General features: G+C 39.9%; 1 non-coding gene across 1 annotated transcript; it reads right to left on the minus strand.

Annotated features, from left to right (window-relative positions):
• Positions 1-6,568: 6,568 nt before the first annotated feature.
• TRNAS-CGA (transfer RNA serine (anticodon CGA)) lies at positions 6,569-6,650 on the minus strand. Its single transcript has one exon. It is a non-coding gene; the product is annotated as a tRNA-Ser (tRNA).
• Between the last annotated feature and the right edge of the window lie 2,197 nt (positions 6,651-8,847).

Consider the following 8,847-nt stretch of genomic DNA (forward strand, 5'->3'; position numbering starts at 1 on the left):
CCCCCTTCCAGCGGGGCGAGGAAACGCAGAAACGAATGCGCGCGCACGTAATCCCGCGCGAGAAGAGGAGGGGATTAATTGGGCGGAATATACTTTTACGGCCGAGATCAACCCACATAATTAATTACGGAGGGTGCAACCGTATCATAAGACGCTGGTTTAGGATAATTGGGTCTGTCTGGTACACAGCGGTAATACTGTCTTGTCGTCCTCAGCACTTGAACTTGAACAAAATCAGGTTTTTGTTTATCCTAAGTTTTGTGTATTTGTAATCATCTGCAGGATAAAGGTTTCAGAAAAGCGCTTTTTGTAAAGCTGGGTCCAAAAATCGGAATTCCAAATTTCACAGGAAAATTCTCTCGTCGTAAAGAATAGGTATTGAGTTCATTTTTGCCATTTTAGGACATGGACTTTTATTGTGATCCAGCAGTTTGGGGGCTTGAAAGAGATAAATTTAAATTTGAAACAGTTTTTTCTTAACATTGCGTTTCCTGAACTGCAAAATTGAAACCGACATAATTCAAGTGCTCAGTTTTGGTCTGACATTATTTTGATCCCAAAATGTTTTTGAATCACTCCTCAAGACTCCGGTGTCATTACATCAATTGTGCGTTTTTGTCGACCAGGTGCCTTTTCCCTGAGAGGGTCATATATTTAAGACATTTTACCTGGTAAAAAATGAAAATTAACTAGTTGTTGGCTCTGACTATTGAATTTCTAGATCACATATTTGTGCGCAAATCACCAACCGCTCAGACGTGGCAAGATATTCAAAGTTGTTTTCACAATTGGACTGCATTTTGCAATATGAAACTAAAATTTATGTCTCACACGTAACAACATCTGCATGAGAGACACTAATGGCACATATGTTGTTCTAACAATTCTATGAATTGTAGTTCTTAATAGCAAAATGTAGTCCAATTGGCAGACGACCTCGGTTTTCTTCAATTTCTGAGTCTCCTTTAGCGTGTCCTCCTAACTGCAAAATCCAATGAATTTTCGGAGGACTTGACAAAGAACGACTATTCGGAGACTACTTGTTTGTCTGAGCACGAAAGACTGATGTCGTCTCGCTGAGCCCGAGGATGAAAAACCGAAACAATGAGTAACAAGACGAAAACCCGGCCGGTTACAGAGAAGCACCTACGCGAGTTCGGCGGCGGAGCGCGGAGGTAGTCCAACATTACCAACATGTCCTTGATATATTAAGCAAGTCGACGAGACATTCAGACTTCTGGCCCGAAGAGGGTGCGATGTAAATCGAAGGGGGAGAGGGGGGCGCAGACAGCCCCAGATTGCCAAATGTGATACGGATCAATTTCACGCATGGATACAATAAGGTGGACCAGTATTCGGACTTCATTTTGCAATTGGGAACTTCGATTTCTGGCTCATCCGTAAAAACACTTATGCGCATAGGGAAATTAGTGGTACGTACGTTGTCTCTGAACTGAGCCAGAATTTGTAGTTCCTAATAGCAAAATAAAGTTAATTTGATACTGAAATCTGCACAACGCATTGTAAAGCTGATCAATAGGAGCGGTCACGATTGCCGGCAAATGACAGTTTAAAATGTAAAACTTCAAAAGACAAGAAGCAAAATAAAAAGTAGACACAGATTTGTATGCTTTCAAGTCATATTAATGGTACCAGCTGGCACACTAACGAGAGCGTGAAGTAAACTAGGTGATCTAAGTTGGCTTTGATTTGAATAGGCAACTCAATTGACTCCCTAGTAAAGCTGAGAGTGTCACCTTTATTTGAGGGCGCACCAAACCGAGGTCGTCTTGTTGAAGTTTTATACCCATGAAATTTTTACTGTGTGAATGCGAATAATTGCAATTTGACGAGGTAACACGTATCGTATGCCCCTCGCAAATTGCCGGCGAATGCAGACTGCCTAAGACATGGATGTTTTTGCCAGGAATTACCTCTTTTCTGAGTGTATCATTCACTTCAACATCGAAAATACAAATTCTTCTTGATCGGATTTGTTTATATTATCATTCAGAGATCCGCGAAAAGCGTAAAATTGCTGAATTAATATGGCAGCGGCACAAACAACCGATGGTATAACTTTCCGTATAAAGATACACTATGCGACACGACGGTCCCTCTGCATTTGGTTCCAAGCTCGGCCGCCTGGCAGCGCTGGGAGCGAGGACGCATGTCGGCCTCTTCCCGTGGGAGCAGGGTCCCGTCAGAAAATATGGAAACAGAGAGGCAGCCGGCCCGACGCCACGAATTGATACGCTCGCAACAATTAATTAAGCCCATACAAATGTTCCGCGCAACAAATTCGACTCGTAGCCTCGACTATGATCTTGACTCTTCTGTCGATTACCGTCCACCATAATTCTACTCCTCCATTTTCATCGTCGACGTTGCCATGACAACGTAAATGTCAATAATAGTCTTCCCGCAGATTCTCCAATGATTAAAAAGACAGAGTTAGAACTGAAGAATCGCAGAAAAGGTGTCTCATCATAATGGGCATGAAAAAAGGCATAACGTATTGAAAATGTCAAAAATTAACTCTTCGGTGCAATCAATGTTTATTGTTTGTATGTTGTTTGTTGTGGTGTTGTTGTTGTTGTTGTTTGTTGTTGTTTGTTGTAATAGCTCTTATCTAAGTTCCTATCAAAGTTCCAACTCGCTGTAAAAAAAATCTTGATAAAGAACTGAACATACCGGAATATGCTACTAGGATTGAAACTGCTAAAATACGCAACCTAAGGGAAGCATCTATTACTGCTCCTAAGCCGCACACTTTGCCTACCACCTTATTGAAGGCGAACTGCTGAGAATGAGCGCAACGTAGCAAAAGGTGATACTAGAGACGAAACCGCTGAAACAGTCAAGCCGCTGCAAGCAACTATTACTGCTCTTAAGCCGCTCACATTGCACACCAGCTTATCGAAGGCGAAATGGTGAGAAATTAACTGTTTGGCAACTAACTGGAGTTAAGATTTCAAGGAATTTCGTCCTTCTGGACTCTTTAGTATACGGATGCACACAACTTAAAGACTCTGCAAGAATGAAATACTGATAAAATTACAAATAATTAAATGATTAATTAAATGAAATAATTAAATAACTGATAAAATTAACGTATAACTCACTCGAATCTGTCACACTAGGAAGAAAATGGACAGTCATAAGAACCTCAGTGCGACATTCAACGCTGATTCCATTCTTCGGTTCGTATATACGTTTGCCGGTCTCACAACAGTATTTCGGTTAATGTAACCGAACCTCTTGACTTAGCCGAACTGAAGAAATATTTCAATAGTATGAACCGAAGCGTAAAAGAGTTGGGCTGCAAAAACTGTAGGTGCAGTGACATGAACCAATGAAAGCGGCAGATTTAAACAATTTGCTAAGATTCAACCTTTTCCCCCGTGCAGTAAATGAATTTGCCTCGAGTTTACGTTGACATAAAATTCCAATTTCTCGGGGAATTCTCAATTTGCGCGCTGTGTTATACGTGTAATTCTGGGAGCATCAATTGTAAAACTTAACTTCTCACAATTGTAAAACTTAATTTCTGACCCTGTTTAAAGTTTTATTTTCTACAAAAACTGGCAGCAGTGGATTCGGTTGACCTCAAGAATGTCCCGATACGAGCCCACTCATTCGTCCTCCCTTAAGAGCAACAAAACGACTTTTTGAAGAAAGACATAAGTGCCAGCTCATCTTAGCACTAGTTAAGCTTTTCTTCGGATAATCTGCTCTACAGACACAACCGGGCAGACGGGCGGTTTTATCGGGAGGAAAATGCCGGTCGCGGTCGTAAAGGAGTAATTCATCCTGTGACTGTGAATTTATGCGATAGAAATTGTCGGGTATGCGTCGAGAAGGATGCGCCTTTGCGGAATATTTCCGCCGCGGCGACTGAGCCGAGGGCCGGAAGACATTTGACACACGGGGAAATTGATAAAGACTCAGGAATGATGGCCGTTCTTCAAAGTTGAAAGAGTTGGCATTTTCTAAAGCCGCACTGCGTGGGCAACGATCTATAGAAGAAACTTAGATGTGAGAAATAGTTTTATATTCTTTCCGTCCTTATTTATCTATTTATTTATTCAACGGGCCAAAAACCCTTTGGTGCCTTGTAACTTATAAATGCAATGGTGGCAGAAATGTTATAAGCTGTTTTGAAACGAATTGCTTTATTGATAAATTATGCGAACATGATAGAAAAACCTATAGCAGACATAAAATCGCCAGGAGAAGGCGGTCACAGGCCGGAGTGCCTTTTATAATGCGGCGGTGAAAACACAGACAGTGTAACACGCAGATTTTCAAACATACAACTAAACCAGCACGCACGATGTTTTCTGGCCTACTTCCAAAATTGAAGGCGAAATGGCACTGGAGATGATCGTGACCTTTAAATGATTCAAGTTGCGCGACGATTCGGCTTTTTCTATTTGAATCTTAAAAACTCCACTGGCTCAGAGATGGAAGAGAGGAAGGAGAAGAAGAAGAGAAAGAAAACAATCATATAAAAAAGAGAAAAATAACGAAAATTGGAAAGTCAATGGAGAGCCTTGATTTCGATCCATTCACGACGATACATCGAAATCAAGGCTCTTCATTGGCTTTCGTCTTTCACCCGCGCCGTGTGTATCTAGGCCTTTAAGAACCTATGTAAATTGAGGCTAAGGAATACCTTCGAAGAGATTCATACACAATTTTTTAGGAAGAAACTTGTTCGCGGAGAAGTTTCCGCCACCTAAATTTCTACAGTTCGGGGCTTTATTTCCGCATAGGGATGAGTTTACCAAGAACCTCGCAGGAACTCAATTTGTCTGTGATCGGACTCGCATAACTTCTCCTAGCATTCCGAACGGTAATAAACCCGTCAAAGCATCGATATGTATCGATAATAGTAATGGCGTTACGTCTATGTCACGTCAATCAAAAATCAACTCTGACTCCAACTACGTGTATAATTTTTGTCTTTTGTTTTTAGGAACCTTTCCTCTGATTACGTTTTTGTTTGCTGACTCCAAGGATGACCTACTACCCCGGAAAACGAATTTTCCTCGAGGTGCTTTCCCGTGCGACCCGGCGACTCGGCACCGATGAGACGATGAAAGCACCGGGCGACGCGACTCGACGCGGCGGAGCAGGACAATGCGCGGGCACAATGGACGCCGCGGTCCAGACAAAGACTCCCAAGTCCGAGCCACCGCTTCCCGTTAGGAAAACCTTCACGCTTTTCGCCCCCCCCCCCTCATTCTCGGATCAAGAAGTCAAGATGCGTGCGTGGTGACGAGGTTCGATCCCGAGTCTGCTCCTGGTCGTCCTAGTCGTTCGGAAGACTCGGTGACGTGGCTCAAATTTCTGGACGGAGAAAATTTTCCCACGCCGACTATGGAGACGTCCTACAGGCTGACAAGTTTTTTTGGATTTCAAAATTCTCTGGGTATTGAGGGCTTTGAAAAAATAATTAATTGTATTAATAAAAAATAATAAATAAAAAAAAAATTAGCGCCAAGTTTCTGGAAATAAAATGAACTGTAATATTTTTATTTGTTTTGTCGTTTTGTTGAAAATTTTGAGGTTTCACAATGAAATTCCCTTTTCTTTTTAGGATTAGACCGAATTTCCTGACTTTTTAGAAAACTCTCCGTCTTGCGCTGTTCGGAAATTCCGCATAGAATTTTATTTTGATATATTATGGAAGATCCGCTAGTCTCAAACAAAAAAACAAAACAAAAATTGTAATTTTTTCTAATTTGCATATCGTGTCTTTGATTGGAAACGGTATCATGCGCGTATGAAAAACATTCTATGAAAAAGGGAATCGTAGAGTTTTTATGGCTAACTGGGTGAACGAACTGAATAAGGTGAGAAAAATCTCAATTGACAGTTCTTATGATACCGAAGAAACAAGCAGCTGCATCGTCAAATTCGTTTGCATTTACCTAATTTTAACAATTTTTCAAAACTTAGTAACATTACTTAATTGATAGTACCAACTGATACAAACAAGTTTCCATTGCGATGAGCGAAACGAAAAGGAAGAACAGGGAAGGGGAAATATCCACTATACCTCTCTCAGAAGTAAAATATCCACTAGTAATTTTAAAAAAAAAATCAAAATTACAATAAAAAAAGGGTAAACGAAAAAATAAATAATAAAAATAAATGAAGAGATAAAACCAATTTGAGGTAAAAATGAAAGTAAAACAAAATCAAAGACGCACCGAACCAGCAAGTGGCAGCAAATCAAGGATTACTTTCAATGACGCCATGAAAAAGGAAAATCCCCACCCGAGAAAAAATCAATCGACACAATTATTCCCCTTAATAAAGTCAGCAGCATGGGGGAAAAATATGTTGGTATTAAAGATTAATGAAAAAAATTCACGTTTGAAAAGATTCAGAAGGAACCGCAATGCTGTTACACAGCAGTCTTTACAGCGTTGGGAACCTACGATCTATGGACAAAATGCGCCATATTGGAAAAATCCCTGGGGGAAAACTCGGCGGATATCTCTATATTCATCCAGAGGGATTCGTATCCGCAAATTATGGGAATTAAAATTTTCAGCGCTGCGAACAGGATTCGAACCTGTGCGGGCGAAGCCCATTGGATTTCGAGTCCAACTCCTTAACCACTCGGACATCGCAGCGGATGCATGTTGAAGGCTTCCAAGCGGTACATAGGCAGTAAGCAGTTCCGGGTTACTCGCCGTGAATCACGTGATCCGTTTTTATCGTGTTTCATTAAATTTTCATCCGTTATTCTTGCTTTTAAAATTCTCCAAACTTGGAAATGGAGAGATAATTCCAATTTACACCGGTTTTTGAGGCGGATATAAGAAAATAAAAGTTGGAAAAAAAGTCAGTTCCATAGAAAAAAATGCTTAGTTTTGTAGCTCATTGAGATTTAAGGTTATACATTTCTGGGGAATAAAGTCTAAGGAATCATAAAGAGTGATAGAAATACCGCTAAACAATTGATTCGAGATTGCACCTTAGGACTCCCAATTTTTCGATAGTTAATTTTTTTTTTTTAATAATTTAAGTTTTTCAAATTTTGTTATTCATACATTTCTTTTTCATGAAATCTGACAGAAGACTTTAATGAAGTTTTCTCGACACAATACATTCGCTGGAAATTTTGCAATTTTTGTCAATTTTTGAAGCAAACTTAAGGAATTTCGGGTTTTTTTTGGGGGGGGGGCGGGAATAGGTTTCAAATGAAAAACAATACATGTTATACATGTTCTCGGAGTAGATAGGTTGCCAAATTTTCTCGTTTGTGCAACATAACTTGTTGAATTTTTTTTTTTTTTTTGGAAGTGGCAGGAGCATTGGAACGATACTTTTGATATGTAGCAAATCGAAGCAGTGGCGTGGCGTGCTTTGCGATACATCGATTGATCGGCCATTTAAACCTATGGAAAAGTATCGAAAACACCATTCCATCATTCCACCATTTGAAGCTATGGTGAAGAATCGATTATTAAGGTGTTCGCAGCGAACACCTTAATAATCGACTATGTACCACAGCTTCAAATGAGGAAATATCGATAAATCGCAAAGCACGCCACGCCACTGAATCGAAGTCCACGTGTTCCTGGTTTCATTATCGATCCGGCCAAGACCAAACGAACCACTTTACAAGTAAAATTTTGTGGTGAGCCTTTGAACCTATGAACTATACATGACGGCACTGTGTTCGAAAAATGTTGGCTCCTTTTTGGCGGCTTGGAACGTCCGCGAGGATTTACGGCCGGGAGTGTGATTATCAAAAGACTTCCTGAGACGAGAAGCCGCTTTTGTCATCCAATTCTTTCATTTTTAAAAGAAACCAAAAGCACGACGGGATTTAATCCAAATCAGAATTAGGGTGACGATATCCGCTACGAGGTCTGAAGAGCACGTTCGAACATGGGTGCTAGCTTTCAGGATGGACCATCATGGTCACCTTGTTGACGAAATTAGTATTGAGCATCGTTGTCGATTCAGTCGTACTTGAAAGGAAACTACCGAGTGAAAATCGATTTACAGTGATCGAATATTTCCAGTTATTATGCAATTGAAGAGGATGGAGTTTTTCCTATTTATGTTTTGATGGATGAAAAACTTAGAAAATAATGACTTTTTTCTCTTTTGATACTCGAGAGCATATGCTCGGAGAAAAAAATGCAAATCAATAGGTTTTTAGAAAATACTGAATGAAAATCCATTGATAAACTAGTAAACGTCTTTAGATCCTTGTACATCCTCAAAAATGGTGAAACTAGAACTCGTGGTGGATTAATTTTCCGATTGTTCCCCACTCTAAAAACATAATCGTCTTTCTGAACTTTGTATTCAAACCAAGCTTTCTCCGATAAGTATGAAACATATGAATTCTCGGTTACTAAAAAAATAATGATAACATTTGACTGGCGAATAAAAACAAAGTTTGCTAACATGGCAAATAAAATAATAAGTCTGACGACAAATAGTAGTAATAATTACAAACAGATTCCAGTAGACGCACGAATCGTAAGACAGTAAGTTGGAATTTTTTAGCCAATGTGCGTTAAAAATCCAGAAAACTGGAAATCTCATTACAAAGAGAAAAAGCTCGTTTGAGCACAGTTTTCCCTCAAAGAGATACTCTGTTTGGTGCAACACCTAGTTACGAACATTCGGGATGGCAACTGCACAAAATTGTGCTCAAACGAGCTTTTCCCCTATAAATCGAGATTTCCAGTTTTCTGGATTTTTAACGCACATCTGCCAAAAAATTCCAACTTACAGTCGTAATAATTCTTGAAAAGTTAAAAAGCTTTCCTCCTAGTCAATCACTCGCACTGTCGCACAGTGCTAACC

Source organism: Bemisia tabaci, chromosome 5, assembly GCF_918797505.1.
Source record: "Bemisia tabaci chromosome 5, PGI_BMITA_v3".
Classification (NCBI taxonomy): domain Eukaryota; kingdom Metazoa; phylum Arthropoda; class Insecta; order Hemiptera; family Aleyrodidae; genus Bemisia; species Bemisia tabaci.